The sequence below is a fragment of the Mirounga angustirostris genome, unplaced genomic scaffold (assembly GCF_029215605.1).
Source record: "Mirounga angustirostris isolate CCGP_5_RB_7025 unplaced genomic scaffold, mMirAng1.0.hap1 SCAF_16, whole genome shotgun sequence".
Classification (NCBI taxonomy): domain Eukaryota; kingdom Metazoa; phylum Chordata; class Mammalia; order Carnivora; family Phocidae; genus Mirounga; species Mirounga angustirostris.
In genome coordinates this window covers 34,423,106-34,444,699 of record NW_026991724.1, presented here as the reverse complement: position 1 = coordinate 34,444,699, position 21,594 = coordinate 34,423,106, and the positions used below count along the sequence as shown (strand labels likewise).

At 45.2% G+C, this 21,594-nt stretch overlaps 1 long non-coding RNA gene across 2 annotated transcripts in view; it reads left to right on the top strand.

The window, feature by feature from the left end:
• Positions 1-269: 269 nt before the first annotated feature.
• Positions 270-21,594, top strand: part of LOC123855484 (uncharacterized) — a 94,384-nt gene continuing 73,059 nt past the window's right edge. The window contains exons 1-5 of one of the 2 annotated variants that reach the window (XR_010408142.1): positions 270-747; positions 1,153-1,232; positions 7,636-7,681; positions 19,905-20,084; positions 21,404-21,448. This is a non-coding gene — a long non-coding RNA (uncharacterized LOC123855484). Of the gene's footprint in view, positions 1,233-7,635; positions 7,682-19,904; positions 20,085-21,403; positions 21,449-21,594 lie in introns of both variants that reach the window. The other variant, XR_010408141.1, reaches the window with a different exon arrangement.

The following is a 21,594-nucleotide window of genomic DNA, read 5'->3' as shown; positions in this document are numbered from 1 at the left end:
CTTGTGGCCCTGGGAGCCCCCTCCATCTGTGTAGATTTCCCCTTAAGGAGAAAGAAGGGGATCTAAAGATGTTACAGTTGGAAATGCCAAAGGTGAATGGTCTTGGTAAGAGGGATTACCCAAGGTAAAACCTCTCAGGGATCCTGGCTGCTGGGGTTTTCCATTTGCCTCAGAAATTTAGGCAGGTGTGGTTCCCTGGTGCCCCAATGAGAGATGACTCAACACAGGGAAGAGAACCATTAGGCTCACAGACCAACAACTTCCTGTTCCCCTGGGCTTTTCCCTTGGTGTCTACACAACTATCAGGTAGGTGACCTGAGATTGGCTGAGACAAGGCAGGTGGTGAGTATGGCCTTGTTGATAGATTGCACTCAGAGCTAGACTCAACACATGTTATTTCCTGTCTTCTTGCTGCACTCACCTTAAAAGGAATTGCTATTGTTCAGTGATTGGCCAAGGCTTTCCCCAGGGCTTTCCTGTTTGCTCCCAGTTGACTTCCTGGCCAGTGATTCTTAATTGCTTAATTGTAAGGGGTGAGGAGAGGCTGCCTTGAAAAACACACAACAGCTCCTTCCTGTCCCCCAACAAAAACCCGCCCTATACCAACAAAAGTAGTGCATACACACACACCCATAAAAGAAAGCTGGGCCATTATACTGTGTTCATAAGTCACTAGATTCGTGTATCACCAGACATACAGCTGTTGGGGTTTTTCCCCTATTTAAAAGACTTGTCAGTTCATATCTGGTCAGCATTTCCCTCTAGGGAACTCTCAAGGTTTCCTGAGTGTAGGGAACTAGGAGAGAGGGAGAAAGAGAAATCCCCTTTTTAAGAAACTCCCTTGATTCCTGCAATTTCTGAACCACAACTTTCCTCAGTTGACCAGCCTTGCCTATCTTGGCTAGTGTCACCAGCCCAGGACAGTTGATGCCAAGGATGAGACTGTTATGGAGTCTATATTTCAAACCCTTTACCTATTTTTTTCTCTAATATCCATAAGAGCCCCATGAAACAGTGTTGAGGGAATCACTTATTTCCCCTTCTCATATTTTCATGGAGGTGGGGGGTGGATTCCTACTTTATTCCCTAGCAGGGCCAAGTATGGAGGAATACATCCTAGCTTCCATCTACCCCTCCCTCATTTTTCCCCAGGGCAGGAGGAAGACTTACCTGATCCAGCAGACCAGTGGCTTTCTGAGAAGACTAAGTTGGACCATCCTCCCCCAGAGAAGGTATGTTATTGTGTGCTGTCTGCAGTTGTTCACTGGGTCACTTCAGTCACATCCTCCAGTCCAGCTTTGTCAGTAATGAAGATGACCTTTTTTTTTTTTTTAAAGATTTTATTTATTTATTTATTTGAGAGAGAGAGAGAGAGAAACAGCATGAGAGGGGATAGGGTCAGAGGGAGAAGCAGGCTCCCTGCTGAGCTGGGAGCCCGATGTGGGACTCGATCCCAGGACTCCGGGATCATGACCTGAGCCGAAGGCAGTCGCTTAACCAACTGAGCCACCCAGGCGCCCTGAAGATGACCATTTGACCTCCAGCTGTCTGACACTTGCTTTTGGTCTCAGTTCTGAAAGCAGGAGGGGCAGAAAGTGTTTATTGGTCTTCTAAAATGCCAACAGTGGTTGCTGTTATTATCATTCCTATTTTCAAGGTGGGGAAAGAGAGGCATAGAGAGGTTTGGAAATGTTTCACAGAGCTGGGAAGTCAAGTGATAGGAATAGGAATTTGAATCCAGGCCCTCTGTGCTGGAGCGCTCATGTATGCTATGCCTTAATGACGAAAAGCCTTCATCTGCACCCAACCCCCTTTTCTGGCCTTGGGCAAAAGTAAACAAGGGGAGATAATATGTTCTCATGACTGACCTCCTAACCCTTGGGCCCTACTTGCCTTGGAATGCTGTCAAAAATAGACAGATTTGCACAAGTAACATTGCTTGGCACAACCAACCAATCTGATAAACCCTGACTCAACATGCCCTCCAGCCCCAGTCTCTAGGGTGGTGAGTCCTCCTGGGTTCTTTTTTTTTTTTTTCTTTTTGTATAATGACATCTACGGCTTTAGAGTAGAAAATAGGAATACAATTGTGTTTTAGCCACACACGTTTTAATATATTTACAAACTGTTCAGTTTTTCTCATCTCCTTTGTCACTAATCCAAGCCACTATCGTTTCTCGCTTTGACAACTGTGGGGTCCACCTCCCACATTCTTCCTGCCCTCTCTCCAAATTTGAAGAGCTACAACTGCCATCTGGTTGGGAGAAATTATTTACAAATATCGATGCTGTAGCCAGAGTATGTTCTCAAATGGCAAATTTCAACAGTCAATCTCTTAAGACCCCTCAAGGGCTTTCCCTTATGCTCAGAATAAAATCCAAACTCCTTACTGTAGGTTTCAGCTTTTGCAAGAACTGTCACCTGCTTATTCCTCCTGTACTTCTCTCTCCACCTAGCCTAACTTACACTGCCTCAGGGCATTTGCACAGGCTGGTTTTTTTCTTCCTGTTTTCTTTTTACTTCGTTGATGCCTGCTTCTCCATCAGATTTCAGCTCAAGATCCACTTGTTTAAGAATTCAATCACTGGGGGTGCCTGGGTGGCTCAGTTGGTTAAGTGTCTGCCTTCAGCTCAGGTCATGAACCCAGGGTCTCTGCTCAGCGGAGAGCCTGCTTCTCTCTCTCCTTCTGTTGCTCCCTCTGCTTGTGGAGATAAATAAATAAATACAATCTTTAAAAAAAAAAAAGAATTCATTCATTGGCTTTTCTGATGAATCAAATTGCCTTGTCACAGGCTCTTGGGGACACTGTGGCCCTCTTGCTCATATCACTGGGATCAGTCTTACATATGCTTGTGTGATATGATTGATTCATGTCCATCTCCAGATGTCATCAGACCATCAGCTCCATAGGGGCTGTCACCTGAGGCTGGAATGAGCTTGAATTATTTCAGGAATGGAAAGCAGGGCAGCATGTAGCCCTTTATGGCTAGAGAGTGCTGAGGTAGGGGGACACCCACAGGTAGGATGAGGCTGGATCCTCCAGAACCAACCTGGTGGGCCAGTTACAGATTCTGTGTTTTAAGTACACTGGGAAGCCTTCCTGGGTTTTAAGCAGCAAGGGCACCATTCAGTGTGTGCTCTGAGATCCCCCTCTCTTCCCTGGGAGAGGAAGCGTGGAGGGCCAGAGTGGACCTGGGAGTAGAATTTAGGGGGTATTGGTCCAGGAGACGGATGGTGGTGGTTTGGATCAGGGAAGTTGGAGTGGAGGCCGAGAGGAGGAATCTGAGAGGTATTTTGGTAGTAAAACCTCAACAGTAAAGTACAGGGGGCTTGTTTCTCCTTAGCTGCAGAAAAGCCCTGGTGCTCCTGCGGCTTCAGTCTTACGTTTCTTTCCCTTTACAATTCCTCTGTGTTGTTATTACCCATGTTACTGGAACTCCTCTGACATTAATTCAAACTGCTAACCTCCTACAGCATGGAGAGTCATTTATAAATCTCAGTCGTCTCAGGTGGGAATACAGTTTCTGGGCCAAGTGTTACTCCATGACTGCCTGCAACCTACCAGCTCCAAGATGCCCTGAATCCACCGTATTTTCCTATCACCCTTTACAGCAGGGTTTCTCAACAATGGCACAATTGACATTTTGGGCCAGATAATTCTTGGTTGTGGCAGCCCATCCTGTGAATTACAGGATGGTGGGCAGCAACCCTGGCCTCCCTCAGCAGATGCCGGTAGCATCCTTCTAGCCCCGTTGTGACAACAACAAAAACATCTCCAGATAGTGTATAATGTCCCCATCCCTATTAAGAACCGCTGATCTACACAGCAGTGCAGAGAAAGCCCTGTCCCTGGGACTGAGCCAGTCGGAATTCTGTCTCCTTCTCTCTTCTGCATTTTCTCTATGGGACACACACACACACACACACCAAATCTAATGAAAGCTCTCTGAGTTCCCTCTGATATGCTGTCCTGTATAGACTGAGTATGGAACAACATGGGTTAAGAGGGTCCTGGTCAGGTGTGTGGCCACCAAGTAAGTGATCTGGCAACTGGCCGCCCATTACCCATCACTGCTTCTCATCAGCTTACCTACAGAACATGTTCTTGCTAGGCCCGTCTGTCTTTAAGGCCCAGCTTAAGTCTCACTTCTGAGAAAATGTGCTGGCCTGTTCAGCTTCCTGTGGCTGACTAGGGCAATTGAATGACTGGTTCTATAATTCATTTATTCATTCAACAAATAGTTAGAGAATACCTACTATGTGCCAGACACTATCCTGAAAACAGCAATGAACAAAGCAAAGTATCTGCTTTCATGAACTCACTAGAAGGGAAGAGACAATGAATGAATGAATGAATGAATGAATGGTATAATGCCGGGAAGTGGCTGTGGGAATTTAGAGGGCTCAATATTCTATCCCCCATCTGTGGTAGCTAGTCTCCAGAGATGGCCCTCAACAATGCTTTTCCTCCCTGTGTGGTCATACTGCTCTTTATATCAGGAATCTGGGCTGCTCTGTGACTGAATTGACCAATAACATCTGTAGAAATGATATTCCAGGATATTCAAGACCAATTCTTAAGAAGACTGTTAGCTTCTACTTCCTTCCTTATGGAATGCTTGCTTGTGGAACAGTCCTGATTGGAACCTAGTTACCATGCCAAGAGGAAGCCCAAACAACTATGTGGAGGAGGGCCAAGGTCCTCATTTTCCCAGCTGATAGCCCCCAGATGAGCTCCCAGCTAGTGGCCAATAACCAAGTACCAGTCACGTGAAGGGCTATTTTGGACTTCCAGCTGGTTCAGCATTCCAGCTGACGGACAACCTGTGAAACAAAAGAACCATCTAGTCAACCCACAGACTTACATGAAATAGTAAATTGTTAATTCAGCTATTGAGTTTTGGGTGATCTGTTATGCAGCACTAGATAAAGAAACATTTAAATTCATAACCAACTGACAGGCAACATAGAAGCCAGACAGATACTGAAACTTATTAACTATGATGTTGAATGGAGGTTGTGGCTAGTTATTGCCCTACTCATGAACTAGACAGAGTCCAGGGACAGGCACAGCTGGTCACCCTCCAGGCTTCTCTTCTTTCCTATCCTCTGGGCACGTGGGGAGCCCCTTTCTGTGAGTCAGAGAGCAGACAAGAGTGTGCTCTCTGCAGATAGGCTGACTCCCCAAGAGAAGAGGGCTGAGCTGGCCATGCTCAGTGTCTTCTCCCAAACTCATCAATCAGACAACTCAATCTTCCCATAGAGAGGAGGGAGTGACAGGGAGGGAGATAGGCCAAGAGAGATGGTCTGGCTGGTCTCCTTCACAGGAAACATGAAGAATAAAGAAAAAGGGTGCCCCAACAGTGATGGGGATTCTGAAATGGATAAGATGCATTTGCAACCCTTTAGATGGGCCAGATAAGAAAAGCCTCTCTGAGGAGCTGACATCTGAGTGGAGTCGGGGAGCCCTGGGGATATCTGGAGAAGAGCTTCTAGGCAGAGAGTGGTTAGTGTGTTTGCAGAGCAGCAAGGAGGCCCATGTGCCTGGAGCTGAGTGAGCATGGAGAGGAGGAGAAGAGGTTGAGGTTGAGACGTGGGCAACAGCCAGAGCATGGGGGCCTTGTGGGCCTGGGAAAGTGTTGGACTTTATTTTACATGTGATGGGAAGACATTAGAAGATGATCGACACTCCTTGATCAATAGATTCTGCAAATTGCAGAGCTGCGAGGGCTTCAGCAGTCTTGTCATCAAGTTTCCTGTTTGTGGAACTGTGTTGGAGTCAGAGTAGAGGGGCCGTAGTGTTCCTATACTTGGGTGAGGCCACCACTCTAGGTGTGAGACTCCAGGTGCTCAGCTGCATGTATTGCAATCTGGTCTAACACCTGGGTGGATACAGATACCTCTAGGATAATGTGGCCAAACAAAGATAACCACTTTGTGAGACCTTTGGTCTGAGCTACCTGGGCAGTGGAATTTTAGACAAAGTTCATATGAGTGCCCATAATGTACAGGATATTCTGAAGTCACCAGTGGGGGTGGGAGGAGGGGTGACAGTGATGAAGGTGGTCTTTGCTTATCTTCCCAGAAGAGCAAGAGAAGGAAAGTAATGTCTTCATAATGAAAGATAGAATGCTGTCACCACCACGAGGGACAGAAATCAAGTAGTGAGGGGCAGGTAAAAGATGCAGAGACCACAAATGAGGAAGGAATTGGATGGAATTGCTATGGCATGGAAGACATGCTATCTAAACATATGTATATGTGTCTATCTATACATTGGTTTTCCAAATGCCCCTTGCATGCTTGATGCAACACAAGGAACTGGGTTATGCACCCAGCACTCAGAACAGTACATGTTCCACAAATTATTGATTGGCTGACTCTACATGAATGATCTCATTTGTCCACCCCCACAAACAACTCTATGAAGTAGGTGTTATGCCCATTTTAAAGATGAGGAAACTGAGACTTAGGGAGGTCAAGTAACTTGTCTGAGGTCCATACCCCTAGGAAGGAGAGGAAGGGGCAGAGCCCAAACCGGCACCACAGGTCTGCAGTATGGAAGAACCAGAAGGGGGCAGGCACGCCTTGGTTCCCCTCCAGCTCTCCTGCACCCAGGCATGTACCAGGCTAGTTCAGTGACTGCCCAGGGCCAATACTTGGGTCTTGCTGACCTGAAGATCTCTAGGACAAGAAGGCACAAATGAGTTTTCCTTATTCCAGGACTGCAAGACACGGATAGCTGGAAGGTCTTTCTCCTACTTGACCAGTCTCTTGTTTGTGCTCTGGAGATGTGGAAGACAGGTCTGGAAGTCCTGTTATAAAACTCCTGAATGCTCTGGAAGACAGAGTTGGCCAGGGGGCATCTCCTCCTGACAGCCCCTAGTTGCAGGCTGGAGAGGTGCTTGGGGCTGGCCCTAACTTAAGGCCCCTGTCCAGTCCACCCTCTTTACCGTATAGATGAGAAAACCAAGATTCAGAGAGGGGAAGTGAATTACCCACACCCATGACTGTCTTTCCCTACAACCCAATCCAGAATGGACAAACCTCTTTAAGAGCCAGGTTCACCTTGTCTAGAGGAGGGCCTTGTCTTTCTCCATCCCCATCCGCAGGTCACAGGCATCTTTCCTGCTGCCCTGGCAGCAGGCACTGTGCTGGTGTAGTGGCCAGAAGACCCCTGCCCCCCAAGGGGAGGGAGAGGAGATCAGCCCAGCTACAGGAGCCTGGCTGGGTGACCTCTAAGGACCTCCTCATCCTGAGATGCTACTTTATGCATTCCCTAAGAGCTCCAGGGTGGGGCAGGCTCACAGGAAGCCAGGTCTCCACCCTTCCCTTCCAGCTTTCCAGACTAAAAAACAACTTGTAGTTTTCGGAAGTTTGTGTGTACTGCAGGAAGGACATGGAATATGTCAGGGTTCCCTTTGTTCACAACGGCGTCAACAATGTGGCTGCCTCTCTCTCTGGCTCCCCATGACCACCTCTTCACCTCATTTGGAATTACAGTGAGAGGTAGTCCTAGAAGCCCAGTTTTTACTAAAGGGTGGAAAACACCACTGATGGAATGGCAGATGAGTTTCATTGGTAAACAGCCAGACTTCGAAGAAATTGTAATTGTTATATATTTATTTTTTACAGTCCTGTTTTTGGCAAGAAATACTGAACTTCCAGTTGTAGCAATGAAGTAAGTATTTCCCTTATAATTATATTTAACTTTAAAGCGTGAGTCGATTAAAGAAAATGTATTAATGGAATAATAACTCGGGTGGTGTGTGGAAATGGCCAGAATCACGAAAGGGAACATAAAGGACTCAAGTGTGGGAAATACTCATGGTAGTTGGTGCTTTGGGACCCTGTCCCCTGTCCCTTATGCAAGGGCATGTGCTAATAGTGGCAGATCTTTTGGAAGACCCACGTCTGAGGGTCCAAGGGCTGTCTTGGCTCTGCCCCTTTTCCGTGGGTGCCTGGGTGAGCCTCCCCTGCTGTGGGCTGAGTTCCCCATTTCTGCAATGACGAGGTTGCGGCCCTTCCAGCTGACACATTCTCATTCCTTCCCCCTCCTGCTAGCGTTGGAGCTTAGACCAGGGTACAGAGTGTCACGGGAAACGATTTCACGTTTCACGCGCACACTCGCTCCTTTATCAAATATTTACTGCGCCGGTCCGCGCCCCAGACACCTCTGCTCTAAGAAAACTTGTTTCTCACCGGCTCCCGGTCTCGGCCACCGAAGTCCGTCCGGGGCGCCACCTGCTGTCCCAGCGGCGCCAGTGCAGCTTCCGACAGTGGCGGAGTGGGCTTGGTTTCAAGCCTTCCTTTGCTGGGAGCGCGCGGGAGAATCCCCTGGGGAAATTGGGGAGGCATCTCTTTTGGGAACAGGTTGCAAGGCCGAATGGGGAGGCAAGGTAAATGGATCTGTGTGATTGGCAGAAAAGCCTCCCATGGATGGAAGGGCCTCAGAGGGAACCAGAAGGAATGGGCAAGCAGCAACAGGCCAATTTAGCCATGCTTTTCTCCGACATGAATAAAGGCTTACAAAAAGCACCTCCAGGCAACGAAAGGGACTGGGTCTGCTTCCCACCGCAGCCCTGGGTGTGGAGAGAGCAGCTAGGGAGCTGCATCAGAGGTTCAATAAATGGATGATGAATTAATTTATTCGGGACTTTTCATTCTGTTTTTACTTTAAGTGGAGAGGAAGGTGATGCAAGGTGTCAGTGCACAGAGGACATCCTCGACTCCCACATGTGGGGAAATTGCTCCGCAAAGCTCTCTTTCTTAGCAGTCTCAGTGATGGGGCTGGAACTCCTCTGTGGTCAGAATGCAACATTTGCGTGCCAGTCTAACAGGGATGCCACCTCCCCAGCACCGGGCTCCTCTGCCTAGTGCAACTATGAGCAAAGATTCTCAAAGTCCACTGGAGTTTTCAGTTGGAGGCCAGGAGGTGCGGTCCAGGGGCACAGAAGCTTTTCACCTTAGTTGTTCTCTAGCTTTGGTCTATCTGAATTAAAGGGACGGTTATGTTGAAAGAAGAGTGTCTGGGGGGAGTGGGGAGTGGTGGGGGGATGGGGGGCTTGGGGTGGGGCCCTGGGCATGTATATTTCTAACAGGCACCCTGGGTGATTCTGGTCCTCCAGAGGTAACAAAGCACTTGTGCAGGCTTAAAAGGCACTCCTTTGTCCAGCTTCTTCTGGATGTCATAAAAAAAAATCACTGTGAACTGAAAGCTTACTTTGGGCTATGTACTGCACTTGGTGCTTTCTGAGAATTCTCACTTAATGCTCATCATCACATCACCATAGGGGGATGCTCACCATTTTTTTTGGTTCATTTTAAAGGAGGGAGAGACTAAGGCTTAAAGAATTTACTTGACTTGCCCAAGACCAGCAATGGAAGGGACAAAAGATTTGAGTTCAGTTCATTTTGATTTCAAAGCGCATGTTCTTTTTTCTTTTTCCAGAACAATGATTCTCTTTATTCCTATTATCTGGGCATGATGATTTTAAAGTTAACTTTTAAAATACAAGCAATACAATTATGTGGTTCCAAAATTAAAAAAAATATTAAAATGTATTCAGTACCATCATGCAATAATGTGAATACAGTTAACACTACTGTACACTTGGAAATGGTAAAGATGGTGAATTTTATGTTCTTTGGTTTTTTTTTTTTTTACAAGTAAAAAAAAAGGCATTCAGTGTCCCTTGTCTGTCTCACCATGGGAAACCATCACTATTAGTTTTATATGGATCTTTCAGCTTTTAAAAATACACACAATACAGGTAATCCTCCCCCAACCCCTGCTCTTTTTGCACAAAGAATAGCAAACTATCCATACCAATCATCATCTTATTATTGTCTGGGGACACTAATAACTTGGAGATCGTTCTACATCAGAACATCGAGAACCCCTCATCCTTTAAAAATTCATTTATACTTATTTATTTTTAATTGAGGTATAATTGACATAAAGCATTATATTAGTTTCAGGTGTACAACATAATGATCTGATGTTTATATATATTGTGAAATGGTCACCGTGATAAGTCTAGTTAACATCTGCCACTGTACATAGTTATAGAAATGTTTTTTCTTGTGATGGGAACTTTTAAGATCTCCTCTCTTAGCAACTTTCAAATATGCAATACAGTATCATTAAGTATAGTCATCATGCTGTATGTCACATTTCCAGGACTTACTTATTTTATTGCTAGAAGTTTATACCTTTTGACTTCCTTCACTCATTTTGCCCCCCAACTCCCCAGCCACCAATCTGTTCTCTATACCTATGGGCTTGGTTTTTGTTGTTGTTTGTTTTGTTTTGGTTTGGTTTGGTTCCACATATCAGTGAGATCATATGGTATTTGTCTCTCTGTATCAGACTTCTTTCACTTAGCATAATGCCCTCACAGTCCATCCATGTTGCAAACAGAAAGATTTTTTGTGTATGTGTGTGTCTGAATAGTATTCCATTGTATATATATACCATGTCTTCCTTATCCATTCATCCATTGATGGACACTTAGGTTGTTTCCACACCTTGGTTATTGTAAATAATGCTATATCTCATTCCTTTTTTTTTTTTTTTAAAAGATTTTATTTATTTATTTGACAGAGAGATGGACAGACCCAGAGAGTACAAGTGGAGGGAATGGCAGCGGGAGAGGGAGAAGCAGGCTCTGCACTGAGCAGGGAGCCTGATGTGGGGCTCGATCCCAGGTCCCTGGGATCATGACCTGCGCCGAAGGCGGATGCTTAACCATCTGAGCCACCCAGGCACCCCTACCTTATTCCTTTTTTAAGCTGCTATTGTACAGGGACTATAATTTCTTTCACCACTCCCCAGCTGATGGGTGTTGAGATTGTTTCCAGTCTCATGAAGACACATTGTTAACTACCACCCAAAGGAGCCAGCTCAACTTACCCAGGGTTTAAACTGTGACTGCAAAGTGAAATGTGTTATTTAGACTCACCCTTTAAAATAGACAGGCGCACGTTCAAGACTGGCCACCTTCTCTCAGTAAACCCCATGCTGTTTTTCCTCTAGCACTGGAATGGATCACAGTGCCATGTGAAGTAGTAGAGGTGTGTTTCCGGGCCTTGGGGTACAAATCAAGTGTCTACACACTGCAGTCACCCACGTTGTAGTCAGCTCACACTAGGAGAGGCTTTTGGAACAGAGGGCCCAGCAGGTTCACAGCCCCCATCTCATGCCCTCTCTGGGCTTGTTGGGTGGGGTGGTGGGTGGCATCAGTCAAGACATTAAGCTTTTTTTGTGGGGGGGAGGTGCATACAGGTGAATAAATGTAAGTCGTGAGTGTGGGGGGTGCTGGAGGGCTGCCTCTTGCTGTACTGGATGGTGATGATTGCCCCCCATGGACTTTCTCTCCCTCTCCTTCATTAAACTGTGAGTTCCACTTTTTTTTGTTTAAGATTTTATTTATTTATTTCACAGAGAGAGAGAGAGAGAGAGAGAGCAAGCAGGGGGAGTGGCAGGCAGAGGGAGAGGAAGAAGCAGACTCCCCACTGAGCAGGGAGCCTGACATGGGGCTCCATCCCAGGACCCTGGGATCATGACCTGAGCCAAAGGCAGATGCTTAACTGACTGAGCCACCCAGGTGCCCCTAACACTGTGAGTTCCTTAAAGCCCAAAGTGGGGACTCATTTGTCCCTGCAGTTCTCACAGCCTTGGAAGTATGATCTGGGTGCAGGCAATGCTGAGTACTTACCATCTACCAGGTGCCTACCGAGCACCGTATTCAGTTACCTCACTTAATCCTCCTAACAACTCCCTGAAGTAGGTGCTATTGTTATTCCACTTTTGTGATGAAGAAAATGAGGCACAGAGAGGTCAAACCACCCATCAAAGTCACACAGCTCCTACGAGGCAGAGCTGAGATTGTGAATCTGGGTAATTTGGCTCCAGAACCTGCCCTCTTCACCGCTCCGTTATGCTGCTTCAGGGATCTTTCCTCTTTGTCCTGGAAAGTTAGGGAGGAAAGCTGGATGGTGCTTACTTTAATTCAACCTAAAACAGTAACATTCGATTTAGCAAAAGTATATTGTGAGTCCTGGCTCTGCGACGAATGAGCTGTTATGATTTTGGAACAGTTACTTAATGTTTTTGTTTCTCATCAGTAAAACAGTGACAATAGGACTGATTGCATGGGGCTATTGTGAGGGGGAAATGAATTAGTATACTGAAGGGGCTTACGCCTGGTCAGCACTCAGAAAGTGTCTACTGCTTCCATGCACCAGGCAATGGGCCAGGTCCTCCAGGTTCTTGGTACTTAGATCATGGTGCATGGATCAGCAGCCTGGGCATCACCTGAGCACTTGTTAGAAACGCAGAATCCCAGGCTCGACCCCAGCCCAGCTGAATCAGAATCTGTATTTTAGCAAGGTGCCCAGGTGATTTACATGCGCTGCAAAATCCTAGAAAGACCTGCTCTACAGCAGTGGCTTCCAATCACCCTTTTCCATCAGATTCCCAGGTGCAACTTCTGACTGCCCCCCACGATGGCGTGTGGAGGCAGGGCCGGACAACACAATTTTCCTAGCTCCTTTAGCCTCTTCTCAAGGTTGGGGATCAGCCAGGCTGAGAGACGCAGCTATAAGGGGCAGCAGAGGTGAATGAATGAAGTTGTATTTTCACTTTTGATGTGATAGAGAAGACATCTTTTTGGTTGGAGTGCCCAGACTTTGTTATTTTTTTCTGGGTCCCCCTTCCACCTTTGCCCAACTTGGCATTTTGAGAAACGGAGCTTTAGTAAGTCAGGAAGGAAGGGTGACCAGAGACAAGAGTGCCACCCTGTGGCAAGAGCCTGGCATTACCATGCAGAGTACAGCTGGTAAAGATAGGACTGAGTGACTTCCATCTGTGATAATAGGGACAGTCATAACTAAGTTGTATTGAGATTTTGTTATGTGCTAGACGCCATGCCAGGCCTCCATCATGGATTCATTTATGGAAAACCCACAAGGAGAGAATGCAGTAGGTACGATTGTTGTCCCCATATTGCAGGGCTGCAGGAGCAGAGGTTGGGAGAAATGTAGCAACTTGCTTAAGGACTCTGGGTACTGAAGCCTGGAGCTGGAAGGAACTCAGGGCAGCTTGGCTCCAGAGCCCACCATTCTGTTGGTTTTGATATATTTCCTCGGTAGCAAGAGAAGAAGCCCTTTCTGGCATAGGCCCCCACATTTTAGACTATATTTAGACCGGGGCTATTTTATTTTATTTCCTGGAGTAGGCAGTGAGCACTCAGTCAGGTGTCAGAGGGAGCTGGTGCTAGAATGAGCTCTCCTCTCTCCCACCCAGGGAGTCTTAGGTAAGTCATTTTTGTAATTTTTCTGAGTCTGTAGGAGAGGGGATAATACTCTCAGAGCAGTTTATCTTATAGTGTCTTTGCAATGACAGAAGGAAGCTGTGGAGAAACATAAAATTCGATTGAAATTTGCATGGCAGTGGGAAAGGCAAGGTGGTGTCCGATATTCTTGGGAAATAAAAGGTTTAAATGTGTGATTCCCCCCCCCCCCATACTTCAAACCAGCTATGTTAGAACAGACATAATTATGCTGGGTTAGTAATAAACTCTAACATCTCAGCAAGAACAGAGTGTCACTCTCATTAATGCTGTAAGCATGCTTCAGGTCAGCCAGGCTCCACTCCCGTTAGTCCATCAGGGCCCGGGCTGACAGAGGCTCCATCTCAACAGGCAGCGAAAAGAGCCTGGAGATCACAGACTGCCCCTTCAGTTTCTGTCCAGTAGTGGCACGTGAGTGACACTCACATTTCATGGGCCATAGCAGGTTACACAGCCAGGCATGAACTCAAGGGCTCAGAAGACAGCTGCACATTTATGACCCAGTGATTTCCTTCTTTCCTTCTTTTCTTCTTTCCTCATTCCTTTCTTCCTGCCTTCCTTCCCTTCTCATTTACTGAGTGCCTACTATGTGATGGTGCTGTTCTTCACACTGGGGTTATAGAATAAGACAAAATTCCATCTCAAGGCACATGTGGTCTCATGATGAAGTCAGAAAGCTGACGGGGATAAATATGGAGTGATATGTGAACACAAAGAAGGGGTAGCTCGCTCAGCCTGAGGAGCAGTTAGGGAAGGCTTCTTGGAAGAGGTAGTACACAAGTTCCCAAGGATAAGCCAGAGCAAGCCTGGTGAAAGAGGCAGGGAAGAGCATTTTCAGCAGAAGGGGTGGAAGATATAAAGGTGTGTAGGAGAGCTCTTTGGACAACAGTGAGGAGTTTTCTAGGTCTGGGGTATGTTGGAGGTGGATTAGAGGATAAGGAGGCATGGTAGGAGTTGGGGCCAGATTGTGTAGGTCTGTGGACAGTTGTAGAGTTTGCACTTTAGTTTGAGGCGATGGAGCCGTAAAAAGGTTTTAAGCAGGGTAGTGATGTGGGAGGTCCTCTGCAGGATGGAGGGGAAGAGTTGGGAGCAGGAAGATGGTTAGCGTGCTGTTGTAATACATAGAGGGAAGTGAGGGAGAGTCACATGCAGGTGGTATTTGGGGGCAGAGGGTGGATGGACACATCTGAGAGGTGATACACAGGTGCAGTCTACAGGACTTGGTGTAAACTGAAAGTGGGGGTAATGCCAAACCTTTAAAAATGCCTGAGTTTCAAATTGCATGAAATGGATGAGGGTTATTTACTCATTCAAGATATGTATTCATGTTTATCACAGGCCTGTTCTAGGTGCTTGGGATACACAGCAGAAAAAAAAAAAAAATCACAGACAACTCCCTGCCCTTGTGAGGCTTATAGTCTAATGGAAGAGCAGGCAATAAATAATATAATTTTATACACTAGATAGTACATTCAAAAGTAAGTGTCATGCAAGGAAAAGGTAGAGAAAGTGTGGTCAGGAGTGTTGGAAGGGAGAGGGAATCAATATTTTAAAGAGAATGGTTAGAGAAGTTCTCACTTAGATGTGGCATTCATGAAGGGATTTGGAAGTGAGAGAGGCCACATTCCATGTTCTAGAGGCTGGACTGAGGGCAGAGCAAAGGTGTCAATGAATGCCAGTTCCTGGTGGAGACATTTTCCTGCAGGCAGCCTTCCTGGAAGCCCACAACATATTTCCACTTTCATCTCATTTGCCAGGACTTGGGTACATATCATCTCTGACTCAAAGGCAGAGAGTTGTAGGAAGGGATGATGGATATCAAGGTTGACATCTGCTGCCCTAGAAGGTAGTATTTGAGCTGGGCCTTCACAGAGGTCAGTAGAGATGATGAAGGCATTCTAGACAGAGGAAGTAGGATGCAAAGGCACAGAGGATTGAAATATCTTCTGAGCACCCAGAAATCTGGAAGGTGGATTTTTGTGTAAAATTTTCTTATTTTAACTAATTAAGAATTTTAAGCACAACTGAAGGAATATGTCTGTAGGTTGGTTATGGCCCACAGGCAGCCAGTGTGTATGGGGTGATACAGACTTTCTCCCATAGTTAGCTGCTGTCATTAAACCAAATGAAAGACCTCAAGTAGTAATGGTTGCAAGTTGAAGAGAAGAAAGGCTAGTTAGCCACTCAAGACTGGTTACCTTGCCTCAAGGCTCGGTTCTCAGCTTTGTTGTTCAGAAATTCTATTTTTCTTTTCCATGAAATGAGATGAGAAGACTCAGCAGTGTTGCCTTACACAACTATATCAGTAAGCATGGGCTAGGTTTTGCTACAGTAACAATAATCCCCAAGTCTCAGTGAGCACTGAGACTTATGCTTATGCTCACTTATGCTACACATTCAATGTACTTTGGCAGAGGGCTTCTGCTCATCATTGTCCCTGGAGGAGTACAGGCTGATACAGGCTCCACCTTAAAAATTACAGAGGAAGGAAGAGGACCAAAGCAAATCCCTTACTTCCTCTGAAACTCTTTACCTAGAGGTGACCATGTTATTTCCACTCACTGAAAAAAAAAAATGGACTTTAGGGGCACCTGTGTGGCTCAGTTGGTTGAGTGTCTGACTCTTGGTTTTGGTTCAGATCATGATCTCATGGGTCCTGGGATTGAGCCTTGTGTCAGGCTCCATGCTCAGCAGGGAGCCTGCTTGAAGATTCTCTCCCTCTGCTCCTCCCCACCCACGCACTCTCTCTCTCTCAAATAAATAAATAAATCTTAAAAAATAGATTTTTTTAGAGCAGTTTTAGGTTCGCCACAAAATTGAGTGGAAGATAGATTTCTCATCTACCTGTGCCTTTACACATGCCAACCCTTTGCCATTATCAACATCCCCCATCAGAGGGGTACATTTATTGCAATTGATGAACCTACACTGACAAATCATTACTACCCAGAGTCTATAGTTTACATTAGGGTTCACTAATTCACTTTTCATTGGCCAAAGCAAGTCAAGTTGATACACCTAATTTCAGAAGAGTAGGGAAATGCAATTCTAGCAGGTTCTTGGAAGGAGAGAACTGGAATATTTGGGAGTAGTCCTAATTACCCTGCTAACCATGCTTATAGGAGACTGATGGATAAAACATGAAAAACATTGCATATCAAGCTAACTGGACCTGTGCTCACTGATGGACACATTTCCCCACCAGTGTCAGACTTTTGTAGGCGGGGCAGTCAGCGGGGTCATCCTAATAGCAACATCAGGCTGGGCTGTCCTGATGCATCTGGCTCTACACTAAGGTCGCTCCAGATACTGGTGTTCCTGGGTAAGTCACCAACCCACTCCACCACCATCCGCCCCGACCCTCACACCTTACACCTTGCTTCTGGACAGTGCCTGAGATACACAGACACATGTGTTTCTGTCTTACCTCCTTTACCTCCTGAGACACCCTACACACATTGTCTTTGGACAAGGACCATCTGATCTGTTGTTTATGCCTTCCTAATTTCAGTTGTAACTAAACAACTTTTGGGTTGTTTTGACTCGATTTGGGATGTTCTAGGAACTCATCAGTCTTTTGGTATATAAACACTTCTTGGCCATGAATAATGTCTTCAGATGTTTGGACCTGTTTTTTTGTTGTTGTTGTTGTTTGTTTATTTGTTTTGTTGTTGTTTGGGCCCTGTTTTTCACTTGTTGCTTTTTTTGTTCCTCATTTCATTTTCAAAGCTTAGCTTTCCCTTTGAAATCCCCTGCAATCTGATTCTCCCAGCCATTCCCCTAAGTCACCATTCTTGCCCATCCTGCATAAACCCTGTTATGGGATAAATTGTGTCCCTCCAAATTCATACATTGAAGTCCTAACACCCAGTACTTGAGAATGTGACTGTATTTGGAGATTGGGCCTTTAAAGAGGTAATAAAAGTTACATCACTTACCATCAGGGAAAGGCAAATCAAAACCACAATGAGATACCACCTTACACCTGTCAGAAGAGCTAAAATCAACAACACAAGAAACAACAGGTGTTGGCAAGCATGTGGAGAAAAAGGAACACTCATGCACTGTTGGTAGGAATGCAACTGGTGCAGTCACCCTGGAAAACAATGTGGAGTTTCCTCAAAAGTTAAAAATAGAACTCCCAGGAGGGGAAGAATGAAGGGGGGGAAATCAGAGGGGGAGACGAACCATGAGAGACGATGGACTCTGAAAAACAAACTGAAGGTTCTAGAGGGGAGGGGGGTGGGAAGATGGGTTAACCTGGTGATGGGTATTAAAGAGGGCATGCTCTGCATGGAGCACTGGGTGTTATGCACAAACAATGAATCATGGAACACTACATCAAAAACTAATGATGTAATGTATGGTGATTAACATAACAATAAAATTTTTTAAAAAAAGAATAAACAAAAGGAATCAGAAGAAAAAAATAGAACTCCCTATGATCGAGCAATTGAACTACTGGATATTTACCCAAAGAATACAAAAATACTGATTCAAAGGGATACATGTCCCCCTATGTGTCTAGCACCATTATTTACTATAGCTAATTATGGAAGTAGCCCATGTGTCCATTGACTGATGAATGGAAAAAGAGGATGTGGTGGGCGCCTGGGTGGCTCAGTTGGTTAAGCAACTGCCTTTGGCTCAGGTCATGATCCTGGAGTCCTGGGATTGAGTCCCACATCGGGCTCCCTGCTCGGCAGGGAGTCTGCTTCTCCCTCTGCCCCTCCCCCCTCTCATGTGCTCTTTCTCATTCTCTCTCTCTGAAATAAATAAATAAATAAATCTTTAAAAAAAAAGAGGATGTGGTATATATACACAATGGAATATTATTCAGCCATAAAGAAGAATGAAATCTTGTCATTTGCAATGACATGGATGGTGCTAGAGAGTGTAATGCTAAGTGAAATAAGTCAGAGAAAGACAAATACCATACGATTTCACTCATATTGGAATTTAAGAAACAAATGAGCAAAGGGGAAAAATGAGAGACAGAGAGGCAAAACAAGAAACAGACTCTTAACTCTAGAGAACAAACTGATGGTTACCAGAGGGGGTGGGGTGGGGGGATGGGTGAAATAGGTGATGGGGATGAAGGAGGGCACTTGTTATGATGAGCACTGGGTGATGTATGGAATTATTGAATCACTATATTGTAAAGATGAAACTGATATTACAGTGTGTTAACTAATTGGAATTAAAATAAAAACTTAAAAAAAACTAATAAAGAGATAATAAAAGTTAATCGAGGTCATATGGGTGGGCCCTAATCCAGTATGACTGGTATTCTTATAACAAGAGGAGATTAGGACACAGATAGACACAAAGGGAAGACCTTACAAGGACACAGTAACAAGGCAGAATCTACAAGTTTAGGAGAGAGGCCTCAGAAGAAGCTAACCCTGCTGACGCCTCGATCTCAGACTTCCAGCCTCAGAACTATGAAGAAATAAGTTTCTGTTGTTTAAGCCTGCCAGTCTGTGGTACTTGGTTATGGAAGCCCTAGGAAACTAATATAGCCCCCTACAAGCAGTAACCTCAATCCAAACTGAGCGCATACAGCTGTAGCTTTATTTAAAAAATGGGGTCTGTGGGGCACCTGGGTGGCTCAGTCGGTTCAGTGTCTGGCTCTTGATTTCTGTTCAAGTCATGATCTCAGGGTTGTGAGATCCAGACCCATGTCAATCTCTGCGCTGGGTCTGAGCCTGCTTAAAGTTCTCTCTTTTCCTCTCCCTCTACCCCTCCCCTCCCTTGTTCTTACTCTCTTGCCCTAAAAAAAAAGAAAAACAAAAACCAAACAAACCCAAAACCAAAAAATGGGGTCTGGATTGATGAGTGTTATTGCCATGTTGAGGTGTAGGCTTGGATCATGGTGGTGCCTTTAGGAGGTGTTACCCAAAGTGAGATATGTGGAACCCTGGTGGGGTGGACTATAGATATGTAATTATATATATATATATAATATTTATATTATATATAAATATATAAAAATGTATATATGAATTATAAATATGTAATTTTTAAAATTAGAAAAATGTATTATTAACACATCACACCCATGATTTCACAGATATTATTTAGAATGGGCTAAGTTACAGAATAATAAACTGAATTGAAGTTGGTTTAAAGAAAATTAGTTGGGGAATAAGTAAATACAGCAAAATATTCTGGCAAGAGTGCCTGGGTGGCTCAGTCTGTTAAACATCTGCCTTCGGCTCAGGTCATGATCTTAGGGTCCTGGAATCGAGCCCCACATCGGGCTCCCTGCTCTGCAGGAAGCCTGCTTCTCCCTCTCCCTCTGCCCCCCACTAATGCTTGCTCTCTCTCTCTCTAGTGCTCTCACTCTCTCAAATAAATAAATAAAACCTTTAAAAAAATATTCTGGCAAAATAACGAAGGTGTACGGGGAGGTGCTGGGCTAGGGACTCTGGAATGAGGGTGCTTGGAGGTGGGCCCCTGGCAAGTGCCCTCCCCCACAAAGTGCTACAGTCCTGCTTCTGGGAATGACATTGAATTTTAAAATAATTTGATACAATGTGATTGTAGGTGCTGCAGACTGCTGACTCCAACATGGATTACATCACACAGTTGTTGACATTATCCTGGAAAGAGGGAACAGGGCTGGAGGAAAGGAATGGACTCACTACTTAATAAGGCAGCCCTTGGGGCCTGCCTGTTCTGAGTGCAGCACAGATGTCCAGGAGAGAGCTATCTTGTCAAGATCAGGTGAGGAAATGGGAGAAGCGAGAAGATACAGGAGGGGGACAAAGTGCCAATCTTTTACAACTGCTCAGCCCTTAACAACTGTCAGTGGGCTCACATGCCTGTTTTCTTGATTAAGTCAAACCATATCCTGTCGTTAAGGCCTCCAGTCAAATGTATCATATGACCTCACTGATATGAGGAATTCTTAATCTCAGGAAACAAACTGAGGGTTGCTGGAGTGGGGGGTGGGATGGGAGGGATGGGGTGGCTGGTGATAGACATTGGGGAGGGTATGTGCTATGGTGAGCACTGTGAGTTGTGTAAGACTGATGAATCACAGACCTGTACCTCTGAAACAAATAATACATTATATGTTAAAAAAAAAAGAAGATAGCAGGAGGGGAAGGATGAAGGGGGGAAATCGGAGGGGGAGATGAACCATGAGAGACTATGGACTCTGAGAAACAAACTGAGGGTTCTAGAGGGGAGGGGGGTGGGAGGATGGGTTAGCCTGGTGGTGGGTATTGAGGAGGCACATTCTGCATGGAGCACTGGGTGTTATGCACAAACAATGAATCATGGAACACTACATCTAAAACTAATGATGTAATGTATGGTGATTAACATAACAATAAAAAATTAAAAAAAAAAAGGACTCCAGTCAAGCTGGATGAAACATCAGAAACAAAAAGCGTTTTATTCTTCAGAAACTCCCTTCAAAATCCCCTTTGGTGTGGCTCCTGCCTCATCATCCCAGTGTGCTGCCCTCTCAAAAGCCACCAGGGCTCTTGGTGGTTACCCTAAGTTTGCAGATAAGGAGTCCAGGGGTCACCGATTTGAAGCTACTTCCTTGACCTAGGCTGCTTGGCTGGTCAGGGGCAGCACTGAGGGGCTTTTGATTCCTCAGTCTAGGGCTTGTTACAACATACTATTTCCCTTTATATATTTTAAGGACTATTGTACAGAAGTGCCATTTTCTGTGTAGGCAGCTCAAGAACATAAATCTGGGTCTCATTGGGAGAAGGTGCCCACAGAGGGTGGAGCTAGCAGGAGGCAATAGGCAATTTTCAGCTCTATTTTCTCACTGAGAAAATTCTCCTGACTTGCTTATTTTAGCAGTGTCATGTTTTAAGTCACCAGACCTGGGATTTTTTTTTTTTTTTAAACTTCTTTGAAGTATAATATGCATACAATGAAGTGCACCCATTTTTTTGATGTGCAGTTCCGTGAGTGTGGACAAATGTTTACACCCAGGTGTACATTGTTACCACGTTCAAATATAGACCACTTCCATTACTCCAAATGTTTCCTTGTGCCCACTGATCTTTCTGCCACTACAGATTAGATTCGACATTTCTAGAGCTTCTTGCAAGTAGAATCATGCAGTAAGTATTCTTTTATGTCTGGCTTTTCTCTCTTAGCATAATGTTTTTGAGATTTATCCAGGTCATGTGTGTTAATTTATTTTTTCTGACTCGTTTCCATTTATATGTATGTATATACCCCAATTTGTTCATTCATTTATCTGTTG